A 27,896-nucleotide genomic window follows, 5' to 3' on the forward strand; every position below is an offset into this window, starting at 1 on the left:
TGCTCCACAGGGGGTGCATACAACAGAGAATCCTTACTGAAGCTGCAAGCAGCAAGTGCCCTGTTCTAACCTATCATTAGGTATTTGTGAGTAAATTCCGTTTATAAAAATGTGTGTGTGTATATATATATATATATATATATATATATATATATATATATATATATATATATAATATATATATATATATATATTTATATATATATTCACTTGAAAAACCATAGGTTTCACACCAGTTATTGTTAGGTGGAAATTTTACTCGCCTAAAACCATTGAAATTCCCACGTTATAGTTAGTTGGACTCACTATAACTTGCGCGTGCAATGCACTGCTGATGACGTCACATATTACATCACTCATGACATGGTCAGTGACATCACTGATGACATCACTGATGACATCTCAAATGACATCACTGATGACATCATCCAGTGAATGTGTATCTTTCTGAAAAATAAATATTTTTTATATATGTATATCTAAAGGTTGATGGAAGAATAAATGGGTAAATACATGTCTAAATGGATGTTTTTTTGTGTACCATAGTCTGTCAGGAAAGCAAAAACCATATGGAGGCAGGAGATGACAAAGAGTTGTTAAATACACATTGGAGATAATATAGTGGGAGAAAGGAAGTAACTATGAGCAAACTTACTATGTAACACAAAAAAGTTGCACAGTATATTTTAAGTCTGACTTTATATTATAATCAATTTGGTACTAGTTTAAGAAATACATATAAAAATGAATAATGTCTCAAACAATTTTTGAAATATTAAATATAAATTTATTTTTCAGATTCCTTTTCCAAATTTAACAGAACTTCTAATATTTGATTGTTGGAAATGTCCTCATTTTGAATCAGGAAATCTACTGATTGTACACATTGAAGTAGTTCATAGTCCCATGATTCATCCATGAATTCTGAGTTATCATTGGGTTCAATAACTTTTTAATTGTTGCTCTCCAGAACAATTTCGATGGAAATTTTTTGCTCTCCTTCCATTTTTGTGCTGTAGTTTGCTTTTAAAAAAAATATATCACTAGAGATAAGGCACTGTTGGGTTTAAGTTCAGACAGGTACTTTGGTTTTTTTAACAGTGATTTTATCTTTGGGCAGTGTATGGTATCAGACTGGAAGTAGAAATATAAAAAAGTGTATGTGATAAAGCCTAAGTAAATTCATATTTATACAAGACAAGCATAACTCCATCCATAACTATAACAGAGAAGTCTATCTCATTCTATAACTATTACAGAGGGATAGTATATAACTATCAGAAAATGTTTTCCAAATTAACTTAAAGTGCACAACATACTTCAGTTTTTAAAATAACATCTTACCTTTCAAAAAGAAGTTTAAGTTGTCAGTGAAAATGCTCTTGAAATGTACTTCAGGAAGTAGTAGTCAAAGTGGCTGTGTTTCTTTCTCTTTCTTTATATATATTCAAGTACATAACCAATCAAATGTCATGAAATAATAGTAGAAAATGAAAGTAACATTTTAATTGGTTGTCAATTCTTACACTTCATATGTGTTTTTTGTCATGTAATTTACCTCAGGATATTTAGTCAGGCCTACAGCATAAATGTCTCAATGGAATTCCATCAAATTTGGGTAAATGGCAGGGACTGCTATGTAGTAGGGCCTATTCTATATTTGATGAAAGTGTCTCCAGTGGTTTTTCTGTAAATTACTTTCCCACCTTTTTTTAGGGAGCGCTTACCGGTGCGCGCCCCGGTACGCGCACCGGCAGCGTTACGGGAGTCCTCCATTTTGTGTTTCGGTAGAATCGAGACACAAGATGGAGGACAAACAACGTTGGGAATGGGTAGAAGGGGGCACGGTAGACACTTCCTGACCCTCTAGGTTTTCTGAGGTGGGCTTAGGACGCTCATATAGGCCAAAAATAAAAATAAAAAATAAAAATTCACGGGGGGAGCGCCCGGTACGCGCACCGGTAAGCGTACCGGGGAGCGTACTTTGGTGAAAAATAGTGAAAAAAGTTAGAAAAAGATGAACTTTTTGAATGATCAGATGTAGGGTAGTTCTGAAAAGAGCTTTTGGGTTCTGTGGCTGATTTAGGTACCTACAAGTAGGTTCCAATGCACAGTCTTAAATTCAGGAGGAATATTCTATTCCCCTCATCTGAGAAGTGCACACCATCTCCCCTGTAGATGTCTTGCATGTTGTAACGCAAGTTGTTTTTGTATATTGAACCCATTCCAAAGTCTCTCATGTAAGCAGAAACAGATTTATTCACATGTTTCTGTGCTTTCTCAAATTGTGGACAAAATTGGTTGGACCAGTTCCATTTCTGTCTTTGGCATATATTGGAATATACCAAGGCAGTTTGTGGAAAAAGTGTCACCAATTGATCAAAGGTGTCCTTTAAAAGCATTTCCAGACCAACCCCAGTCATAGTGCCCAAATCATTTCCAGCACAGTGCACTATTAAGAGGTCAGGGTTTGGCAGATGCAAAAAGGTTTTCACCAATGGTATCAATTGATGACATCTCAATCCTCTCTGGCCAATCCACTTGATTTCCACATTTGATAAATCAAGGTTGTGATAATTTCTGCTTGCTGCATACCTTTGAGCCCAGTGGATGTAGCTATGTCCAATAATCCATAAAGAAAACATGATGAGAGAAGGTTCTGGTGCAGTCAGATGAAGTGTGAGAATGAAATGGCAGTTGGAACAGTATGAGTTTACAAAAAAAAAATTGTGGAGTTTCCCTGCTGTTGAATCACAAGCAATGATTGGTGTATTCAGATAGTTGAAAACTGAAAGTTAGGGTGCATGGTTGTGTTGTATGAAAAAAGTAATTTGAATGGTTAAGAAAAAGTCACTAAAAGCAATAATGCCCTGGATAAGCTGGTGTATTGAGAGGTCAAACATCGTTGCTGACTTAATTTGCAACATTGTAGAATAAACTTTTGAACCTGAGAGTTCAGGTAGGAGGGAGTTGCTATGGTAACAGGTAGAAAGGTCTGAGAGGGGGAAGGGTGTTGGTTTGAAAATAGTGAGGGAAGACTTTTGATTGGTTGAAATAAGGCATATGTGTGTAAAGTTAGAGATTTTCTATGCCAGTCTTGGTTTCAGTGTATTGAGTGCACACCTTTTGCTCTGCTAAAGAAAAATTGGTGTGTGTGTCTGACACTGTTTTCAATCTCCCAAAGCATTTGTAAAGGTAAGTAATGATTTATTTAATTTAGATAGAGACTTGTTTGCTCAATGGAGAATATTTGGAAGCAGATAGTGAAGTTTCAGTAGTGAAATTGATTCCTTGTACATAGGACTTGTGCTGTGTTTGTAAAAAGTTATTTAAAAAATGATTTTGGGGTAAAAGAATGGCTTTTATATTTTTGAGAAGTAATTAATAGTGTTTGCCTCATTAAATAAATATACTTGAACCATTTAGAATAATGTCACTTGCATTACCTCAGATTTGGAAGCAGATTGAGATTCTTTTTTATTGGTTTGTGGCATGTTTTTTTGAAATGCTTGCTATGAACATTTGCAAGATAGGGGATTTTTATTTTGTTAAACAGTGAGGTTTCAGTAGTGAAATTGAATGCTTGTACATAGGTTCTGTGTTGTGTTTCTAAAATGTTAGTCAAAAAACGATTTTGGGGGCAAATCAATGGTATTTTCATTTGGCTCTTATTTATGATTGCCTTGTGCTGCTGGTACATCCCTTTAAACATGGGAAAAAAGTGACGCTCTGGTGGCGCAAGGCCTTCATAAATAAGGCCCTCAGTTTTTTTGTTGTTGGTTTGTGTCTTGCTTTTTGATAATGCTTGATATCAACATTTGCAAGATAGAGGATTTGTATTTTGTGAAATAGTGAGGGTTCAGTAGTGAAATTGAGTACTTGTACATAGGATCTTTGCTGTGTTTCTAAAATGTTATTCAAAAAACGATTTTGGGTGCAAATCAATGGTATTTTCATTTGGCCCTTATTTATGATTGCCTTGTGCAGCCGGTGCATCACTTTAAACATGGAAAATAAGTGACGCTCTGGTGGCGCAAGGCCTTCATAAATAAGGCCCTGAGTTTGTTTGCTGTTGGTTTCTTTTTTGCTTTTTGATAATGCTTGTTATGAACATTTGCAAGATAGAGGATTTGTATTTTGGGAAACAGTGATGTTTCAAAAGTGATATTGAGAGGTTGTACATAGGTTCTGTGCAGTGTTTCTTAAATGTTATTCAAAAAATGATTTTGGGGGAAAATCAATGGTATTTACATTTAGCCCTTATTTATGATTGCCTTGTGGCACCAGTGCGTCTCTTTTAACATGGGACGCATTGGTGGCGCAAGGCTTTCATAAATAAGGCCCTGAGTTTTTGTTGTTGTTGGCTTGTGTCTTGCTTTTTGATAATGCTTGATATCAACATTTGCAAGATAGAGGATTTGTATTTTGTGAAATAGTGAGGGTTCAGTAGTGAAATTGAGTGCTTGTACATAGGATCTTCGCTGTGTTTCTAAAATGTTATTCAAAAAACGATTTTGGGGGAAATCAATGGTATTTTTCATTTGGCCCTTATTTATGATTGCCTTGTGCAGCCGGTGCATCACTTTAAACATGGGAAATAAGTGACGCTCTGGTGGCGCAAGGCCTTCATAAATAAGGCCCTGAGTTTTTGTTGTTGTTGGCTTGTGTCTTGCTTTTTGATAATGCTTTATATCAACATTTGCAAGATAGAGGATTCGTATTTTGTGAAATAGTGAGGGTTCAGTAGTGAAATTGAGTGCTTGTACATAGGATCTTCGCTGTGTTTCTAAAATGTTATTCAAAAAATGATTTTGGGGGAAATCAATGGTATTTTTCATTTGGCCCTTATTTATGATTCAAGAAACACAGTGACCTAGTCCACAAGGCAATCGTTTTATGTCTATCTGTGGGTATACGTGGATATGTCAAGAGATCATTCCAAACACACCTTTGAATTTAACAATAGGTGTCTGACTCCAGATACTTGCCAGAAAAACTTTTTAAAAGTAGCCAATCTCTGATACATCTAACTTTAGACAACACAGGACAAACATTCAGAAGAGAGACGACATCTGAAAAAATGTGTGAGTAGCTAGAAGACACCTCACGGGCGCACCACCATTGGGGCCCCTGGTTGGTACTCACCAGGGTGGCCCTGTTCTCATCATTGGTATCAACTAGCTTAACGTAAACATGACCGACTCCCAAAAGTAAAAGACAGTGAATGGTGCAGTGTACACAAACTTATATGTGACAAGGACTAACAACGTTCAACATATAACAAAACAAATACTGAGCGCACAGGAATGAGAACCTTTTTATTTGTATTCTCCTGTCCGCCAACAGTAAACACATATATAAAACAAAGAGAGAAGCGAATACTCCCTATCGATTCGCTTTCAACTCGCTGCCGACATGTTTCATTGCCATGGTAAAGATTCAGGCAATTTCTTCAGGGCAAAGATGTTTATAGAAAGCCACTGCCAGCAAAGTACTGCGTTTGAGGTGCTGGCTTACAGCTTCGACTTTCATACCATTGTAATCATCTATTTTGAAAAGTCAAGGACCCACTCCCAATCGGTAAGTGTAGTCTATTCTTTCACCAGTGCGTCTCTTTTAACATGGGATGCACTGGTGGCGCAAGGCTTTCATAAATAAGGTCCTGAGTTTTTTTGTTGTTGGTTTGTGTCTTGCTTTTTGATAATGCTTTATATCAACATTTGCAAGATAGAGGATTCGTATTTTGTGAAATAGTGAGGGTTCAGTAGTGAAATTGAGTGCTTGCACATAGGATCTTCGCTGTGTTTCTAAAATGTTATTCAAAAAAAGTTTTTGGGAGAAATCAATGTTTTTTCATTTGGCCCTTATTTATGATTGCCTTGTGCTGCTGGTGCATCACTTTAAACATGGGGAAAAAGTGACGCTCTGGTGGCGCAAGGCCTTCATAATTAAGGCCCTCAGTTTTTTTGTTGTTGGTTTGTGTCTTGCTTTTTGATAATGCTTGATATCAACATTTGCAAGATAGAGGATTTGTATTTTGGGAAACAGTGAGGTTTGAAATGTGATATTGAGTGGTTGTACATAGGTTCTGCGCAGTGTTTCTTAAATGTTATTCAAAAAACGATTTGGGGGGCAAATCAATGGTATTTACATTTGGTCCTTATTTATGACTGCTTTGTGGCACCGGTGCGTCTCTTTTAACATGGGACGCACTGGTGGCGCAAGGCCTTCATAAATAAGGCCCTGAGTTTGTTTGTTGTTGGTTTGTTTTTTGCTTTTTGATAATGCTTGCTATGAATGTTTGCAAGATAGAGGATTTGTATTTTGGGAAACAGTGAGGTTTCAAAAGTGATATAGAGTGGTTGTACATAGGTTCTGCGCAGTGTTTCTTAAATGTTATTCAAAAAACGATTTTGGGTGCAAATCAATGGTATTTTCATTTGGCCCTTATTTAATATTGCCTTGTGCTGCCGGTGAATCACTTTAAACATGGGAAATAAGTGACGCTCTGGTGACGTAAGGCCTTCATAAATAAAGCCCTGAGTTTATTTGCTGTTGATTTGTCTTTTGCTTTTTGATAATGCTTGCTATGAACATTTGCAAGATAGAGGATTTGTATTTTGGGAAACAGTGAGGTTTCAAAAGTGATATTGAGTGGCCGTACATAGGTACTGCGCAGTGTTTCTTAATTGGTATTCAAAAAACGATTTTGGGGGCAAATCAATGGTATTTACATTTGGTCCTTATTTATGACTGCCTTGTGGCACTGGTGCGTCTCTTTTAACATGGGACGCACTGGTGGCGCAAGGCCTTCATAAATAAGGCCCTGAGTTTTTTTGTTGTTGGTTTGTGTCTTGCTTTTTGATAATGCTTGATATCAACATTTGCAAGATAGAGGATTTGTATTTTGTGAAATAGTGAGGGTTCAGTAGTGAAATTGAGTGCTTGTAAATAGAATCTTCGCTGTGTTTCTAAAATGTTATTAAAAAAACTATTTTGGGGGCAAATCAATGGTATTTTCATTTGGCCCTTATTTATGATTGCCTTGTGCTGCTGGTGCATCACTTTAAACATGGGAAATAAGTGACGCTCTGGTGGCGCAAGGCCTTCATAAATAAGGTCCTGAGTTTGTTTGCTGTTGGTTTGTTTTTTGCTTTTTGATAATGCTTGCTATGAACATTTGCAAGATAGAGGATTTGTATTTTGGGAAACAGTGAGGTTTCAGAAGTGATATTGATTTGTTGTACATAGGTTCTGCGCAGTGTTTCTTAAATGTTATTCAAAAAACGTTTTTGGGGGCAAATCAATGGTATTTACATTTGGCCCTTATTTATGATTGCCTTGTGGCACCGGTGCGTCTCTTTTAACATGGGACGCTCTGGTGGGGCAAGGCCTTCATAAATAAGGCCCTGAGTTGCTGTGGTATAAACTTTAATATGTTGCAAATTAGTGTTTATATTGTTTTCTTTTTGTCATTATTTTGTTGTTTGCTAATAGTGTTCTTTAATGTGTTATTTTTTTCAGATTGAAATCAACATTTTAAAAGCAAGTAAAAATGCCGTCAAGGTAAAGGAGTAGAAAAAATACCATACCTAAAAGAACAAAATCATCAAAGGAATTAAAAGAATCCTCTTCAACAAGTACTTCAAAAAACACCAGAAAATCTCCTGGTAAGACAATTAAGTCTTTTCTTCGCAATTTATGTAGATCAAAAAGTACTGTTAACGGTAATGTGAAGATCCAGAAGCAGAGAGCAAATCTAAAAAGGAAGGAGAGGTCCTCAAAAAATGTCTCTATTGGAGCAGGAGATAAGAGTATGGATAGCAATAGAAGGTTAAATAATTTAGGGCCATTCGTAGATGAATGTTTCGCAATAGGGTAGTTTTAAATTTGCTAAAAAATGAAAAGAAAGGTAAACAGAGAGCTGCTTTTTACAAGAAAAAGAAAAGTGTAGAGAAGATTGTTGATCAGGCTTTTGAAGTTAAGAAAAAATTATTTATTTTAGTAATCAATAGAATTAGGATACTTAATAAGGCAATTGATGTTTTCAAATCGAACAGTAGATGGAAAATAATTATTAATCGGACCAATTTTTGTGAAGTATTTTCTGGAGAATGGATGCATAGTTCAAGTTCTGAGCCATTTTTTAATGAGGAGAGTTACTTTCAGGAAAAGGATTTGGTGCATGCAGTTGACACCAGAGGTCGAGCATATGAGGTGAAAGATGGTTGTGTGATGGAAAAAGAGAAACTTATGTCTAGAGATGCAGAAGAGGTGTTAAGTGATGAAGTATTAGGGAGACGTACTAAGGGTCCAGTGTACACATGGAAGTGCAGTAGTATTTGTAATGTGCGACAGGATTCAATCGATTTGCTTCGAAGTTTCTTACGTACATATAGTAAGAAAAGTCTAAAACAAAAAATGAAGATCTTACAAGAGTTAGATCCTTGCAGAGTAAGAGAAAACACAGGTTTGCATGGGCATTCACTGGCTTGTCTTTCTAAAAAAGTATGTCAGAGTGTTTTTCATCATTTTAGGATGTTAGCAGTGCATCATAATAAGGTGAGGAAATTAGTGAGAAGGTTGTATTATGCAAAAAGTCCAGCACTTAAGTTTAAACAGTTAAACAGTGCTCTTTTGCATGGATTTGAAGTAGATTTGAAGACTATTTGTGAAGAACTTGAGTTTTGTTATTTTGGGAACAAAGAGGACAGTGTAGAAATGGATATAGAATTGGATGGAAATGTGGAAGACAATGTACAGATTTCAAGTATAGAAAAGTTTGACGAGGAAATTACCAAGTTTAAGGTGAAATCAAGTGAAAGGCCTAATTTGACTTGTGTGTGTTGTCGACAGACTCATTATAAGATTCAGACTAGGTTAGTTGATTTATATGCAAAATGTGAATTGGAAAATAATAGTGAATGGAAGGATTTTGTAAGTTATTTGTTGGTGGAGAATTCTTTCGATTTGAGTTTTGATTAGTGTATTTGTAATTATTGTTTGAAAAAATTAAATGAAAATAGAATGCCTGCTAGAGCTGTTCATAATAATCTTCAGTTGATAGATATTCCTACTGAATTGATGGATTTAAATACTTATGAATCAATTTTGATTCAATGTGTCCATCCTTTTCAAGCTATTGTTCGCATGGAGCCTAAGATAGGGAAATTACCTCCTACAGATTTACAAAGAGGATTAAAGGGAAGAGTTGTTTATTTGCCTCTAGATGTCAAGAAAAATATTGATACAATTGGTGTAGAAAGAGTAGAAGAGGATCCTCTGGTTATTCAGGTTAATGGGGTTCCGACAAAGAGTAAGAAAATCTGGCAAGATTTAGTGGATGTTAGGAAAGTCAAAAAGGCAACGTTGTATTTGGTCAAAAACAATGAGTACTATAAAGATGTAAGTGTTGGAGCAGAGGCCACAGCTACAGAAGAAGACAGTGATTGTTCAGTTGGCCAAATTGAAAAAGTTGATGTGTCTAGAAGTGAAGAAATATATGAACATTATACTGTTCATCCTTTGCATTCCAAAGAAGTAATGGGGAATGCAATTGACTTGCTTCAAATGAAAGCAGCAAAAGGAAGTCCCATTAGTGTATGGGAAGAAAGTTTGGAAGCTCGTTGTTTTCCACAGTTATTTCCAACAGGTCGTGGTGGACGATATGACGATCGACCAGTTCAAATTCCTGCAGCTGAATACCGGACTTTAAGATTATATGCTGAAGATCCAAGGTTTCGGCAATGCATTCCGTATTTGTTTCATCTACTGTATGAAAGTGATTTGTCTGGGCTTTCTTATGCAGTTAATCATATATTGAAAAGTGGAGCTCATCTGCAAAATGTTTTACGTTTTCAATCTCATCGTTGTGGAAAGTACTGTCGTCGAAAATTTAAAAACAAGGAAAAGTACTACACGAAATGTCGTTTTGCGTTTCCACGACCAGTGATTTCTAAGGGAAGAGTAAATAGTTTGATGTCATCTCTATGACATACTGTGACGAGGAAATCTCCCAAAAATACATATAATTTAAAAAGAAACGAAGAGTCCAAGTACATCAACGACTACAACCCAGTGATTTTGTCCATGTGGAATGCTAACATGGATATTCAGTTCGTTGCTGACAACTCTATTGCTGTGGCTCGATATGTGACATCTTACATCACAAAAAAAGAAAAGACAGAACTGAAGGAAATCTGGGAGGACATTTCACATGAAAAGAGTCTAAGCAAGAAATTATACAGTTTCAGTCTGAAGATGTTGTCGCATCGAGAAATTGGAGCATATGAATGTTCTGATCGGTTATCATCAGCAAGTCTCTATGCCAAATCAAGAACAATCATTTGGGTGTGTCTAGGTCTTCCTGCAACACGAAACCGAGTTTTGAAATATGTACAAGAAATTGAATATTTGGCGGAGAAAGAACCAAACAGTACAGATATTTTGAAGACAAATATGTTGGATACATACTATCCAAATAGAAGTACTCACCTTGAGAACACTTGTTTGTATGAAGTTCTGCAAAACTACAGTTATAAGAGGAACATCACAGAAGATATCAATAATGGAAAATATGCTGTCATTGGGTATGAAGAATGTCTAGTGAAGCGGAGAAAAGGCCATTTGATTAATCATCGAAAAAATTGAGTTGCGAAGCTCCAGACAAAAGAGAATTTTACTATTTAGCTCTTTTGCAACTCTTTAAGCCATGGCGTACAGAAGAGGAACTACTTGGAGACTTTCTCTGTTATGAAGACTCTTTTAATGCAACTAAGGATACCATAGAATGTCCTGTTTTTCTAAATTATCTGCAAATGTTGAACGAAGAAATAGAGCAAGAAACCACAATTGCTGAAGAGATTGCTAGAGACAGTTCTCAAGACAGTCAGAGTTCTACTTCATTGAGTCAGGATCCACTAGGAGGACCAATTATCCAAAATGAAGCTGCAACTGCCATGGATGAGGAGGAAAGAGCTATGGAACAAGCTCAAGAGGATGGAGTTAACTTAGAAGATTTGGTAAAGCAACTAAACATTGAGCAGAAAAAGATAAATGACGAAGTTACAGAACAGATTGAACATGGATTCAGACATGAGAAAAAAGTGTGCTCATGTATATCATTTAAGCCTGTTCGACTGTACGTAAGTGGAGAAGCGGGAACAGGAAAAAGTTTTCTGATTAAAGCCATTGCAACTTATTTGCAGAAAAGGACTGATTCGCCGCAGTCTTGTGTTGTAACTGCTCCAACTGGACTGGCAGCACATAACATTAAAGGTATTACTCTACATCGTTCACTGATGCTGCCAGTTGAGCATGATAATAAATTGCATTACAACAAGTTATCTGGAGATGCGTGTTCTGAAGTTTCCAGAGTCTTGAAGAAAATGAAACTTCTTATCATTGATGAAGTAAGCATGGTCTCAAATCTAATGCTTGCTTTTGTGCATTTGAGAATGCAAGAAATTCTTAGAGCAGAGTATGATGTGTTATTTGGAGGAAAACACATTATTGTTTTTGGAGATCTATTGCAGTTGACTCCAGTAAAAGGACAACCAGTGTTTAAAATGCTCACGCATGAAGATACCAGGAAGTCCCTTGGAAGCATTGGAAACGTTAATATATGGTTAAATTTTAAATATGCTGAACTCCCTCAAAATATGCAACAGGCAAAGGATGAAGATTATAAAAATATTCTACAAGATGTAAGAATTGGAAAAGTAAGTGAGCTTGGGAAAGAAGCTTTACATGCTCGATTAATTTCAAATTTGTATCCAAATGAGATAATTCTTCCAGAGAATATTTTTTAAAAAATGACTGTGAAGAAATCTGGGATATGTTTGATGCCAACTCTGTAAGAATGTTCCATCTTCAACAACAAAATGTTAAAGTTAGAAAATGAAGAGATTGTGAAACTGGAAGCAATAGATAAAATAGAGCATATGGGTGCAACAATTGTTTTGTCAGAAAATTTGAAAACAAAATTGGATTCATTAGAGAAAGGTATTTCTAAAACAGCTGGTTTTGAAAAGACTCTGAATGTGTGTTTAAATTGTCGTATCATTTTGAGAAGGAATTTAAATGTTGATAGAGGTCTGGTAAATGGAGCAATGGGTTATGTTGTTGATTTTGTGAATTATAGAAATAGAGATGGAATTGAATTTTTTTTAAAAAAATTTGATGGTATTGAGCAAGTACAACAAATCAGTCGTTGTTCTGCTACATTTTTACTTGTAAAAGACTTATATGTTCGCCGAAAACAGTTTCCTGTTTGTTTGGCATATGCAGTAAAAATTCATAAATCTCAAGGTTTAAGTGTGTAGATAGTGCTTTGGTGAACATTGGAAGATCTGTGTTTAAAGAGGGTATGGCATATGTGGCATTATCACGAGTCAGAACTTTATCAGGATTGTACTTGATTGAGTGTGATGAGACAAAGATTTGTGCAGATCTAGATTGTGTTAAAGAATACAATTGGTTAAGAAGAGAGTATGCTCCACATTTGCCTCAATATCCTCTGTTTGAAAAACGTGTGGTAGGCCGAAAAAGAAGAAATGAGAATAATTGCAGTGAGGTAGTAGCAAAAAGACAAAAAGTCAATGAAACATTAATTCAAAACAGAAAGAAAAAGGATTCTGATGAAAATGTTGTTGGATTTCAGTATGAAAATAGTTCTGGTGTCAACTGCTATGCTAATGTAGTGGTTAATGTTGTTTTTTTTCTTCAAACTTTACAAGAACAGATTGTTGAAAATCGGGATCAAAGATTGTGTGGTTTATTGAATTCTGTGTTTGAGAAATGTAGCAGTGATAGAGCAAAAATAGAAAGTGTAACAGAAATTCGAAATATTTTAGATATGTGTTCTGGTCAAGAAAAATTTTCACAGAACATTCAGCAGGATTGTCAGGAATTTTTAATGTATTTGTTTGGTGTTTTGGAAGTTGAAGGTGTAGATGTAGATAATCTTTTCAGCCTTTCTTATCAATGGCAGCATGACTGCCACAATTGTAGATCATCAAGTAATACTAGAATAGACACTGAAAGATTTATATATTTGACTTTACCAGACTGTAAATCAGTGTCATTTAAAAATCTAGTTAAAGCAGCAGATCATAATATGGTGTGTACCCAATGTAAGTGTCCAATGCTATCCACATTATTTATACAAAGTTATGGTCAGTATATCATTTTAGTTTTCCAACGATGTAGACCTGATGGAACTAAATTGACAACTTGTATCAAAAATTTTGTGGCTTCTCAGTTATCAATTTCAGGAAGAACCTTTACAACTGAAGCTATTATTTATCATGACAGTCCTTCGACAACATCAGGACATTATACATGCTACTTAAAATGTAAAAAAGGTTGGAGTTACTGCAATGATTCTCATTTGACTTATAAACAACGTTTGCCTTATGACTTTAAAAATTCTTACATAGTGTTTTTAAAACCAAAGTTTTAGTAAAGGTAATTGGCCTTTGAAGACGGGAATAGTTAATAAAAGTTAGTTAGTTAGTTAATCTAATGTTTAAAATTATTTATCTCATATAGGTACTGTAAGTGGATCTCATAGTAAAAAATACTCATATATCTGACACGATTTGGCCGTAAGGAAAGTGTAAGGTATGATGTTCTTAGATCTTTTTTCATAGGAAGTCGATGAAATGGAAGTTATAGAGGACAGCAGACCTTTTTTCCACCATAAGGACCTTCACTATCTTCTATTTGGCCTCACGGAAAAGTAAGTGAATCAAAGATTAGTGTACATATATGAGTTGTAAGTTTTTATGTTTTTTTTTTTAAACACAATCTTTTAGATTGTGTTTTTTTTCCCGCTGTTATATGATGAAGAGTTTGAACTCACTAATTTAAGTGAAATTCAATATATTCTGAGAACAGCAAAAATAAACAATGTAACATATTGTATAAGTTATTCTATAGTTTGCATTGTGTAATTTATATTGTATTCCCATTGTCTCACACTCATTTTACTTTTTCCACCCTTATTTAGCTCTCTTTACTCACTTACACTGCCTTTTTTTTAACTTTGTTTCATCGCTGTTCCTTTACTCCACTTCATTCACAACTCCTCAATCCAATTTCAACTGTCTGCATTTCCTCTCTCCCTTCCACCACTTTTCATCTTTTTTACATTCTCTGAGTACCATTGCTTTAGTTCTCTTCCCCTCTCTTTTCTTCTTTTGCTCCTTTACTCTTTTTCCTTTCTCACTCATTGTCTTGCTGTTCACTCAGTCCTTCCCTTTGTCTTTCCGTGTACTTACTCTCTCACTCCTTTTTCCTCCATCGTTCTATATTAACCTCATTCCCTTCATCCCTTCACTCTGTGACTCCCCTTCACTCACTCTCAGTCATCTTCTATTCCTCTTTCTTATTAATAGTTCCTCATTTAGACTCCTCTCCTTTTCACTCATTTTCTTTTTACTTTCTTATCTTTACTGATTTTGTTTTGGTATCTCGCTTTCTTTTAGTATCTTACTTATCTTCAGTAATTTGTTCTCTTTCTATTTCTTTTTCCCTCTTTTTTCTTTTTCTACATTACTTTATTTCTGTTTTTGTATCCTTCACTATTGCTTTATTTCTTAGTAAACTTTTTTAGATTTTTTACCTCTTGACCTGTTTCTTCTATTTTAAAATATATATTTTACTAATTATAACTTGTTTTTTGTTTTGTCTTTCACAGATACAAAGTGTAGTTTAAAGATGCAAGTAGATGTTCAATAATTATATGGTAAGTGTGACTACAAAATGTAATTTATCATCACCCTTTGTTTTAACCTCACTACTTTTCTCTCACCCTACCTCACCCCTGTTTTCTTACTCTGCTTCCTTCACTTATTCTTATCCTCCATATTTACTTCTCTTTTCCTTACTTTCCTACCACATTCAACTTCTTTCAGTGCCCCTGCTCACCCACACTCCTCTCTTTCCTTTTTTTTGCTTCACTTAGTCCCTTTCTGACACTCCTTCCTTTACTCTCTCTGTTCTTTCTTTCTGTCACTCCCCATGTCTTACCCTTATTCACTTTTATCCACCCTCTTTCACCCCTCTTTACTTACACTCACTACTATTTTCTTTTCCCTCCGTCACCATTGTTCCTTTTCTCTGGTTCCGTCACTACCTTTCATTCCTCATCCTTTACTCTCCTTCCTTTTACTGTCATCACCCATTCACATTCTCCTAGAACATCTGCTTTAGTTTTCTTCCTCTTTCTTCTCTTCTTTTGCTCCCTTATTCATTTTCTTTTCTCAGTTACTTCCTCTCATACCTTTTCTCTGTTTTACTATCTCTTACACAGTCCCTCTGTGTTTCTCCCTCTAGCTCTCTTTCTCTTTACACCACTCTCTTTTTTTCCCCATTCCTCATGCTCACTCCTTTTTTTTTTCTTTTTTTTTGTTGGTGCGCTGACGGGACGCGGCCCGGTACGCGCACCGGGGCGCTGGCCGGTACGCGCACCGGGAGCGCTCCTGAGGGAAATATAAAAAAAAAGAATATATTTAAAAAAATATATATATATTATATTAATATACAATATAGGTTTCATTTTTAGAAAAACATACCTTTCTAAGCTATTGATATTTACGAAACAATAACCTTAGAAATTCACTAAAAAACACATAGGTATGAGGCCCTATAAAAAGTTAGGAATTAGCAGTTAAAAAACCTATGAAATTCACAGAAAAAACCAAAGGTTTCACACCAGTTATAGTTAGGAATTAGCATTTAAAAAACCTATGAAATTCACTGAAAAAACCATAGGTTGCACATCAGTTATAGTTAGGAATTAGTATTTAAAAAAACCTATTAAATTCACTGAAAAAACCATAGGTTTCACACCAGTTATAGTTACCTGGAAATTTTACTGACATAAAACCATTGAAATTCCCACGTTATAGTTAGTTGGACTCACTATAACGTGCGTGTGTAACGCACTGCTGATGACATCACATATTACATCACTCATGACATGGTCAGTGACATCACTCATGACATCACTGATGACACCATCCTTGTGACAGAGTGACTGACCTCCTTTCACTGTAAAGTAACCCTTGAAACACATATTCAAAAATAGAAACTAACATTTTCAAAAAAGTGGAGATACCTATACCAGTTACAACAACCAATTCAGTAATTCCACCATTTATATACACATCCACTCATTCATCAACAGTTCTATATAGTCATTCATACATATACTCACTTATCATATGTAGTGAGATACCTTTACATCCGTTAACACACCGACAGTCTTCCAAAAGTTGCTCACACACATACTCACAAAAGCAAATAAACTATTGAACATCCATTTTTCTGCATATACAGCTATACACACACTACCACCTTACTTCTAAGGAAACTTACACATACTTACTCTCTTAAACAATCACTTATAGAAACACATACTTATTAAAACAAGAACTCTTTCAATCTCTCACTCTCAAATATACTCACTTATATACATCAATACTCACATATACTAGATTAAAACATATGTAGTTACTGATAAAGACACTAGTGAGACAGTCATTCACTTACTAACACATACATATACACACTCATTCACCCATACAGTCCGGCACATATGCTGTCTTCAAAACACATACAAACAGTGAGTCAGTCAATGATGCATCTATGTGCTAAGTAACACCCCCACCAAATCAAACAGACAATTATAAAGATACTAAAAAAATATATAATAACCCATATACACACACATGTAGCTACTCACCAACCCATGCAGCCACTTATACACAAAGTGAAACACTGATACAAACATTTAAATATTTAAACAATACTCGTTAATATATGTATTCACTAAAATACACTTAATAAGCCAGTTAACCAATCAATTTCTTTAAATAAAATATCCATTAAGACACTTATTTAAACAATTATTCTTCCATCGACCTTTACATATACATGTATAAAACATATTTATTTTTCAGAAAGACACACATTCACTGGATGGAGTTATCAGTGATGTCATGAGTGATGTCACTGACCATGTCATGAGTGATGTAATATGTGATGTCATCAGCAGTGCATTACAAGCGCAAGTTATAGTGAGTCCAACAAACTATAACTTGGGAATTTCATGGGTTTTATGTCAGTAAAATTTCCAGGTAACTATAACTGGTGTGAAACCTATGGTTCTTTCAGTGAATTTAATAGGTTTTTTAAATGCTAATTCCTAACTATAACTGGTGTGAAACCTATGGTTTTTTCAGTGAATATATATATATATCTATATATATATATATATTACCTACTGGCGATAGCCAGTAGGTATATATAGTTAGGATTTTTTTTCCTATGGGACTTTTGAAAATTCTATGTCTAATAATTTTGGCGTTTGTGGACGGAATCGGCTGAAATTTTCAGGAAAATGGCACATTTTGTTTCTGAGCAGCCCTTGAAAATTTGGGGGGGTTTCGTCAAGGGGGGGCTGAGAAAAAAGGGGGGTCCCAAAACACGTTTTTCCCATGTTAATTTCCATAGGGCGTTTGGCCTCACTTTTAGCTCGAACGGCTGAATGGATTTGCACGAAACTTGGCAAAATTGTAGGGACTGTTAGCCCGATGTGCCTTTGCTGGGTCTCAATATATGTGCTCCAGTGGATTTTGAGAAATTAACGTTTTAAAAAATTTATATATCTGTGACAGCGTCCCAGATAGCGCTCCAGATCGCGTACTTTTCGCGCCACGGAGCTTTGCGAAGCGATGCTGATTGGCTCTCCGGTGTCTGTCAACATTCTAAACAGTCCAGTGCAGCCGCAATCTTGTCTCTCGGTAGGATCGAGAGACAAGAAGAGGTGAAAAACGAAGGGGGAATTTAATGAAAGGGGGCAAGGTAGACCCCTCTTGACCCCCTAGGAATGATGTTGGGGTTATTAAAGGGTCCCGTGGGGAAAATAAAAAAAAATTGATTTTTCACGGTAGAAGCGCTTCTCGGTTCGCGAACCGGGTCGCAAACTAACGGCTGAATGGATTTGCACGAAACTTGGCAAAATTATAGGGACTGTTAGCCCGATGTGCCTTTGCTGGGTCTCAATATATGTGCTCCAGTGGATTTTGAGAAATGAACGTTTAAAAAACAGATATATCTGTGACAGCGTCCCAGATAGCGCTCCAGATCGCGTACTTTTCGTGTAACGGAGCTTTGCGTAGCGAAGCTGATTGGCTCTCCGGTGTCTGACAACATTCTAAACAGTCCGGTGCGGCCGCCATCTTGTCTGTCGGTAGGATCGAGAGACAAGAGGAGGAGAAAAACGAAGGGGGAATTTAATGAAAGGGGGCTAGGTAGACCCCTCTTGACCCCCTAGGAATGATGTTGGGGTTATTAAAGGGTCCCGTGGGGCAAATAATAAAAATTTGATTTTTCGCGGTAGAAGCGCTTCTCGGTTCGCGAACCGGGTCGCAAACTGGTAGCGAAACGTGAATTCGCCATTTTGTGTTTCGATTTCATTAAATTACTAGGTATAAGGGGGTACGGGAGACGTATCCTGACCCCTTTTGTTTTCTGAGGGTGGCTGAGGAGGCTCATATATGTTGATACATGTCTTCCAGCGGCTGTGCGTGACCGTTTTTTTTTTTTTTGCTGCGTGACGTCTGTTAACGTTCGATTCGATGGAAATCAGGAACTGTTGACTGCCATTTTGTCACTGCGAGTAAATATTTTGTTAAAAATAATTGTTATAAATTAATCCTTATTGATAAACATTGTCTGCGCCATCTTGTCTTTTTTGCAATGCCACACTTTTGTTGAGCACGGCAGCCATTTTAGATGCCTTGACCAGACCCACTCTCTGCACGCCGCCGATCCTCAGCATGGCTCCCCACCCTCGCAAGCATCTCCCCCACGCACTGGTCACCCCCGCTCTCTCTCTCATGCATGGGCCAGAAACCTCCTCCCATGTGCGCTGCTCTTCCCTGAGAATCACACCCTGTGCCCGCCCGACACCACCCTTTCACCCTATTCACTACCGCACCGTCTGACACTCCTCTTCCTCTGTGTCCGATTGTCTAGGCCGGTCCCAGGCTATCACCTAGCCCTGCAGATGTAGTTTATGGCCCCGGCTGTAGAGAATCACCCCTCTTCAAAGGAGTTACAGTAGATCAAGGCCCCCACCCGATGAGATCCGTCACACCACACGCGTTCCTACTATCTGATAACCATCCTGTATTGTGCTTGGGGAGGGGATTCTCACTAAGAGGGTGTGTGGGACCGAGCCTGAAGCGGAAGATTCCAGGGATGCCTCTTTGTACATCAAAGTTTTTACAATTATGTGTCACATTAAAAATATATAGCACTCCAACAAAGTAGTAGGATTATAACACTTTAATAACTTATAAATATATAGAACGCAACAAAAACAGTAAATACATTTAAACATTTTTTTGAAAAAAGAAGCAACAATGGTCAGTAGCTGTGTTTTGTGCGAATAGTCCCAAGGCAGCAGAACGCACTGAGATGTGGATGGCACCCAGGTGATGTCCAGTAAGTTGTCGCACTGGTTTTGGCATCCTACAATGCTGCTCCGAAAAACGGCGTGGGGCGCCCCGGGGGGGGGGGGGGGGAGGCGGCGTGAACGGGTCTCCCCAGGTGGAGGCTCGTCTGCTGTACTGGGGCGCCCCTTTACCGTTTCAGTTGCCATTCCGCCCGCTTTTGCTACACTGTGCCTCATCCTCCATTCAGCTGTTTATCGCCCGCTCTTGCGGCTACAGCGTCTCGCTCACCATGTAGTTGAGTTGCGCCCACTCTTGCGGTGCAGCGATAGGCGGCTGCCACAGGACTCTTAAAATGGCGGACGGCTCTTCGGATTTGGGCCTGGTCCACTAAAATGGCCCTGGGACACCTTGGAACTCGGACGTCCCCTGAGCCTTGAAGATTTTACAAAAGTCTTGGGGGCTCCCGACTCCTGCAGGCTTCCGGTGGGGAGCGGCTGCCATGATTGCTCGTGGAATGACCACGACGGAGCCACGAGATGGTGGTGCTCTCAGGCTGACGCCAGCTTCAGTCTGAAACATCTAGAAACAAGGTGGGGCTTTCATCGTTTGGGAATTTTTTTTTTTTTTATCCAATGAAAAGTGTTATTTTTAGGTCATATGATCAAGCCTTCCATCATTAGGAAACCAAAAGTAAAATGAACCAATGAAAAGTTTTATAAAGAAGTCACATGACCTGTTATGCTTACGTTACGCGCTGCTATAAAAAGCGTAGAAAATCCGTTGGCACGTGAGGCGGCGTCAGTAGCGGACCGATGTGCGAATAGGCCGAAGGCAGCACAACGCGCCGAGATCCGGATTGCACCGAGGTGGTGTCCAGCAAGTTGCACTGGTGTGGCCAACCTGCAATGCTGTGCCGAAAGTCGGCGTGGGGTGCCTGGGGGGGGAAGTGGCGCAAACCGGCCTCTCTCGCCTCCCCAGGTGGAGGCACCTGATGTGCAGTGCGGCGCCCCTTACCGTTTCACTCGCCGTCCAGCAGAGTTGCGCCCGCACTTGCTGCTACAGTAGGCCGAAGGCAGCACAACGCGCCAAGATCCGGATGGCACCGAGGTGGTGTCCAGCAAGTTGCCGCACTGGTGTGGCCATCCTACAATGCTGCGCCGAAAGTCGGCGCGGGCGCCCCGTTGGCCTGTGAGGTCGCGTCAGTCAGTGGGGGCTGTTTGTGAAAGCAATGTGATGCTGTGCGTCGCCCCCAAGATGGAGGCTCCTCGGCTGCAGTGGGGCGCCCCTTGGTGTTTCACTCGCTATCCAGCTGAGTTGCGTCCGCACTTGCGGCTACAGTAGGCCGAAGGAAGCACAACGCGCCGAGATCTGGATGGCACTGAGGTGGTGTCTAGCAAGTTGCCGCACTGGTGTGGCCATCCTACAATGCTGCGCCGAAAGTCGGCGTGGGGTGTCCCGTTGGCCTATGAGGTGGTGTCAGTAGCGGACCGATGTGTGAATAGGTCGGAACCAGCACAAGGCGCCAAGATCCGGATGGCACGGAGGTGGTGTCATAGTTGAGAGTTCTGAGCAGCGCTTGTAACACTGTCTGAAGCTTATTTGCACCTGCTGCAGCTTCACTATTGCCCTGGTGTGGCCAAAGATCGCCCATGACATAGGCGGCCGGCTCCCATGGTCCGGCGGAACTTTTTTCCTTTTCCTTTCTGCATCTTGTCCCACAATCCGTTTGACCTTTAGTCACGACCAGGTCCCTGAATGCGTGCAGGGGGACGCTATTGATTGAATCAAAATGGCGGCTTCACACAAAGCTGACTCAAGCGTTGCTGGTGATGCTATACAGACAAAAAATGATTTTCAGTTTGTACATTCTTCAGGATTTTTTCATCCAAGTCTGCTTGAGAGTTTGTAGAACAATGGCTTTAGATCTTGCCCTCCCCTCTTTTGACTGTTGGTTCTTGTTGCCTATCTCTTCTGTTGTCATTTAACTGAACCTTTTTTGACTGCCGAAAGGGGTTCTGGTCCGACCGCTGGTTGGTGGAGACATTTTGACTATATCCTGGACCTGCCCGGCCTTGCCCAAAATGGCGCCGGTATATATGGGACTCGTAACTCCTTGTTGTGTACTGGTTGCATAACCTTGATATCACGAGATACGTATGCAGTTTTGAAGCACATGGCGGGCGGGAACGAGAATTGATTGAATATTTCGACATCCCTATTGATATTAAGTTCTGATGTGTTATTGATTACTGTACTATTGAAAGTTCGAATTAACGTCACCCATGGTACTTGCCCGCAAATGTATATCTAGATAATTTTATTGTAAGTGGCCCTGTCGTATTTTAATTACAAAATGTACGTCCACCGATTCCGCAACTGTTAGACACCTTAGTTCTTGCAACCTAATGGCCCGCTCGTTGCGTTCCTCTACAGTTTAAATGTCTCCTCATCATATACGATTCCAGTTTGCTCCGTGGCCGGCCCACGTGGTTATAGGCCCGTATTTGTATACTGACATTTTCACAATAAAGGTTTTTAAAACAAAACATGGTAGTAGTATTTACATTGGTAAAGTTTTTAATTTTAGTCACTGTTTTCGAATCAGTAAAAGGCAAGTGATATAAAGCAGTCCAATTACATGACGGATAAAAGGTATAATACGCAGGAACGCAGTAAAGATAAATGGTCAAGGGCTGTTGTGTTTTTTACTCCTGCAACATAAAGTGATCGATAAGAATCTGATATTCAGGCGTATCGGCGACTAAGACAGCAGGCCGAGCATCTTTTGCTCAACGGCTCCGTCATGGGACGAAGAAACGCCCTTTTTCTAGAAAAAGGAATATATTTTACTTGCAGGACAGTTGTAAATTTTCCGGGAAAATACATTAGCCTGGAACATTATAACATATATGTTTAAGAAAAAATAATGTTCGAAAGCAATAAAAAGCGTAATTTTTAGGTCATATGACCAAGCCTTTCATCATTAGAATAACAAAAGTAAAATGAACCAATGAAAAGTTTTATTAACAAGTCACATGACCTGTTATGCTTACGTTACGCGCTGCGCACCGCGCCCCGGATCCCTTCCAGGAAGCTGCGCTTCGCGCACTGGAGTACTTCCGGGTGCGCTAACGCGGCGTGTCATATAACGCATTACGCGACAACGTAGGTCCAGAATATAGTCAAAATGTCTCCACCAACCAGCGGTCGGAACACAACCCCTTTCAGCAGTTTAAAAAGTTCTGTTAAATGACAACAGAAGGGACAGGCAACAAGAACCATCAGTCAAAGAGGGGAGGGCAAGTTCTTCCCTACCGGGTCACGTTGGGGCGCTACCGGAACTGATCGAATTGGTAGTCTACAGTGTTTCTGGATGTTTCAGACTGAAGCTGGCGTTAGCATGAGAGCACCACCATCTCGTATCTCAGTCGTGGCCATTCCACGAGCAATCATGGCAGCCGCTCCCCACCAGAAGCCTGCGGGATTCGGGGGCCCCCAAGACTTTTGTAGAATCTTCAAGGCTCAGTGGACGCTTTCGAGAATGGGGCCCAAGCCCTAGCAGACAAGCGTCCGAGTTCCAAGGTGTCCCATGGCCATTTTAGTGGACCACGCCCAAATCTGAAGAGGCGGCCACCATTTTGAGAGTCCTGTGGCAGCCGCCTATAGCTGCATCACAAGAGCGGGAGCAACTCAACTACATGGTGAGCGAGACGCTGTAGTCGCAAGAGCGGGCGGTAAACAGCTGAATTGCGGAAGAGGCACAGTGTAGCAAAAGCGGGCGGAATGGCAACTGAAACGGTAAAGGGGCGCCCCACTACAGCGTGTCTTCAGGTCAAACGGATTGTGGGATAAGGTCCAGAATGGAAGAGTCATCAAAAGGCAAAAAGTTCCGCCGGACCCCGGGAGCCGGCCGCATATGTCGGGGGGGATCTTAGGCCACGCCAGGGCAACACAACTTGGGGAGGGGGCAGAAGTCAAGCGCACCCTCCCAGTCCGCGCCACCACACCATATGTTGAAAATCTGAAGCCATCGTTCTACAAACTCTCAACCAGCCTTGGATGAAAAATCTTGAAGAACGTACAAACTGAAAACCAGTTTTTGTTTGCATAGCATCAGCAGCAACGCTTGCTATCAGAGTGCATGAGTTTCATGCTCGATCGATTGAGCTAGCCGGATCAGGCAACAAAAAGTATAAAATAGTTATGTAAATAGTTATTTAATAAAATGTTTTACCCTGTTACTTTGCTGGTGTGTTGTATATATTTTTAATATTTGCATAGAGTTTATCGTTATTTTGGGCGGGGTGGGTGGCGGAGCCGAGCTGTCTTGCAGCCATCATGGTGTGGTGCTCAGTTCATCTCACTAGTTTCGTATTTCTCATGAAGGGTTGTTCCTAATGTTTCTATTTTAGCGAGGTCAAAAAGAGATCCCATTAGTGGCCTACTGATTTTGCTCGATTATTTTTTTTTTTTTTACACGATTTTTCACTATCTGCAAAGACTAAACAGAGTATTGCGGCTTTGTGCTTGTTAGTAAATAGAGAATGAACCAAAGAGAATAAATTCTAAAATAGTAAATGCTTGGATAACAATCAATCAAATGGAGAGACAAGCAGGCACGATGGATTACAACGGGGGCAAAGGCCTGCGTTAACTACCCTTCACTATCTGCAAAGAGAGAGTACTTCTAAGAGAAAAGAGGGGGGGGGGGCAGCGTTCAAAGCACATCAGCGTGCATAAACACGAAAATGTTTTTACCTATCACGTACTTGACATTTGACAGCTTTTGATATTTGCTATTAAAAAACCATTGAAATTCAATGAAAAAACCATAGGTTTTAGCCCATATATAGTTAGGGATTAGCATTTACAAAACCTTGAAAATTCACTGAAAAAACCATAGGTTATAGACCATATATAGTTAGGGATTAGCATTTACAAAACCTTATTTTACTCGCATAAAACCATTGAAATTCGCATATATAGTTAGTTGCGCTAACTATATATCGCGCACCCGCAATCCACTGCTGATGATGTCACATATTACATCATTCATGACATGGTCAGTGACATCACTGATGACATCACTGATGACATCTCAAATGACATCACTGATGACATCACTAATTACATTATCCAGTGACTGTATGTTTCTATAAAGTTAAAATATGTATTACATATTGAAGAATGAGTGGATGTATAAGTGTCTGGATGAAGGATTTAATAGGTGCATGACTGACTGTATAAGTGAGTGATTAAATGTGTCTCACTGAGTGCATGGGTTAGTGACAAAACTGTCTTAATTTGTGCATCATTATGTCTGTTGTTCTGTAAACTGCTGCATGTGTTGATCAGTAGCTATATGAGTAACTATATGGGTTATTGATTGGTTGCCCAAGTATTTGTATGGGAGACTGAGTGTGTGTGGGGGTGGCTGGGAGGTGTATGACTCTGTGCATAGATGTGTGAGCAGTTGATTCACTAGATGTATGGGTTCAAAAGTGCATGTGGAAACAGCTGTATGGGCGGTTGACTGTGTGCATGAGTGTATTGGTGAGTGAATGGATATCTCAGTGCTACATGTCAAAGTAAGTACATATGTAAAACACAGTACATGTGAGAGTTGACATATATAAATAACTGTGCATAAGAGCCAGTGAATGTGTGAGTGGCTGTATGAATCATTGTGAACTTGTATCAGGGATTGTATAAGGGAGTAAATATGTGTTAGTATATGTTTGAATAAGTAAGATGTGTATAACTGTATAGTTGAGGAAATGGAGGTGTGATTGATTCTTTGCATGACTGACTAGGTGTGTGAGTAACTCCATGGATGAGTGACAGTCTGTGAGTGTCTGGTTACACTGAGTGTATCTAAGGTTATATCAGAGTCTGAAGAGGTTCATCGTATAATCACATGAATGATGTCATCAGTGATGTGATCAGTAATGTCAAATGAGATGTCATCAGTGATGTCATCAGTGATGTCATTTAAGATGTCATCATTGATGTCATCAGTGATGTCATTTGAGATGTCATCAGTGATGTCATCAGTGATGTCATTTGAGATGTCATCAGTGATGTCATTAGTGATGTCACTGACCATTTCATGAATGATGTAATATGTGACATCATCAGCAGTGGATTGCGGGTGCGCAATATATAGTTAGCGCAACTAACTATATATGCGAATTTCAATGGTTTTATGCGAGTAAAATAAGGTTTTGTAAATGCTAATCCCTAACTATATATGGTCTATAACCTATGGTTTTTTCAGTGAATATATATATATATATAAATATAATTTCTATGGCAAAATGAAACCCCTCATTTTGTTCCTTTTCAAATTAAATGTATTAAGTGTTACCACTTTATTCCAATCAAGATGACTTCAGGTGTGCCATACTTTTGTCATAAGTAAGACTGTTAGTGTTCTAGTTGTTCTTTAGAACACTCTGGGACATTCTGTCATTGGGCTATAGTTGGGCTACATCTGGCTGATATTTGGGCTACATTTGGGCTCTTTTGTCTCTGGTGGCCATCTTGGGAGACTGCATATCAGAATTTTTTTTAATGAAATATAAGAGGATTTGAGAAGTCACTTAAAATGTGCCCTAATTTTTCTTTCTTCAGCACAAATCATAATTTCTATGGCAAAATGAACCCCCTCATTTTGTTCCTTTGCAAATTAAATGTTTTAAGTGTTAACACTTTATTTCAATCAAGATGACTTCAGGTGTGCCATACTTTTGTCATAAGTAAGACTGTTAGCGCTCTAGTTGTTCTTTAGAACATTCTGTGACATTCTGTCATTGGGCTATAGTTGGGCTACATCTGGCTGATATTTGGGCTACATTTGTTTTTTTTTGTCTCTGGTGGCCATCTTTGGGCTACATTGGGCTACATTGGGCTATATTGGGCTACATTTGGGCTCTAACATATATATAGCCCAATGTAGCCCAATATATATTTTTTCAAAGGTAATTTCATAAAAACCACTGAAGCATATATCTTGAGACATAGCAAAGGCACATCGGGCTACCAGTCCCTACAATTTTGCCAAGTTTGGTGGAAATCCATTCAGCCGTTCGGGCTAAAAGTGAGGTTGACTACCCTATGGAAATTAACATGGGGAAAATATGTTTTGGGACCCCCTTTTATCTCGGCCCCCGATTGACGAATCCCCCCCAAACTTTCAGGGAACGACCGGAGTGCCGCGAGGTAAATTTGAGGAAATTTACAGGCAGATTCCTCAACCGGCGCCAAAGTTATTCCCAATAGAATGTTGAGATTTTGAATTGAAAAAAATTCTAACTATAACTACCTACTGGCGACCAGTAGGTAATTCCAGGTGAAGGGGATTTGGACTGTATATATATATATATATATATATATATATATATATATATATATATATATATATATACTGTTGCAAAATTATATTTATTTATATTAAAGTTGTGAAATGTATCACTTTATCTCCCACGTTAGTGGAAACACCTTCCACTACTGTGGAACCAAATATTCGCCTTGGGCATGTCTGATATCTTCATCCTTATACACTGTGCAACAATAAAACTGATACCATACTCTTATCTACTCTATGGTATCTACGCTGCACCCCTTGCTAATGTTATTCAGTGGAATAATCCCACCCTGTATATCTCCTGCAAAGTTATTATTTCTCAAAAACAGTTATATCCCCATCTGCTCCTAAAACAATGCAATTTATCCTTTAGCTAATGGTACCTAAACAGATCTTTGGTGTCCAATGTGGTTCCAGGAAGGCTAATGTGATATCCCTAGTATTATTACCATGAATTGAGATTTAATTTGGACCCTAATTTCTCAAAGCACATTATAGATTTAGACATCATTAGAGCAAAATTTACATTTACCTGTAGTGTTGTAACAAAAATGTTAGAATCAGGATATTTAATTAATATAAAGGAATTGTAAGTTGTTTAAACTACTCTTCAACATTACAAGCAGGTATTATATCTATGTTTTTTTCTTTTAGAACAAATTGCACTGGAGTCTGCATTTGCTTAACACTTGTTATTTGCTGTAGGAAAAAATAGAAACAAATCTGCTGAAAAGGAATATGTTCCCCCTTCAATCAAACACAGTCCTGTACACACACAAAGTGGCTTAACCTCAGATATAAACGCTCAAAACTCCCTGCGTGGACAGACTTTACATTACTTGCACAGAACTGCAGAAACTTCTAAAATTATTTCTCTTAATAAAAGCACCTACAGTAGGAAAATCCCAAACTGCTAATTTTACAGGCGTTTTAGTGGGTACATTTTCTTCATGAATGTTTGCTAAGAGACACATGGGCATTTTCCCTGCGTTCTACTTTTGAGTTTGAGTTTAAACCATTTATAGAGCGCACGTTCACCTGGCGGTTTCATGGCGCTGTGG

The sequence above is a fragment of the Lissotriton vulgaris genome, chromosome 9, assembly GCF_964263255.1.
Source record: "Lissotriton vulgaris chromosome 9, aLisVul1.2, whole genome shotgun sequence".
Lineage (NCBI taxonomy): Eukaryota > Metazoa > Chordata > Amphibia > Caudata > Salamandridae > Lissotriton > Lissotriton vulgaris.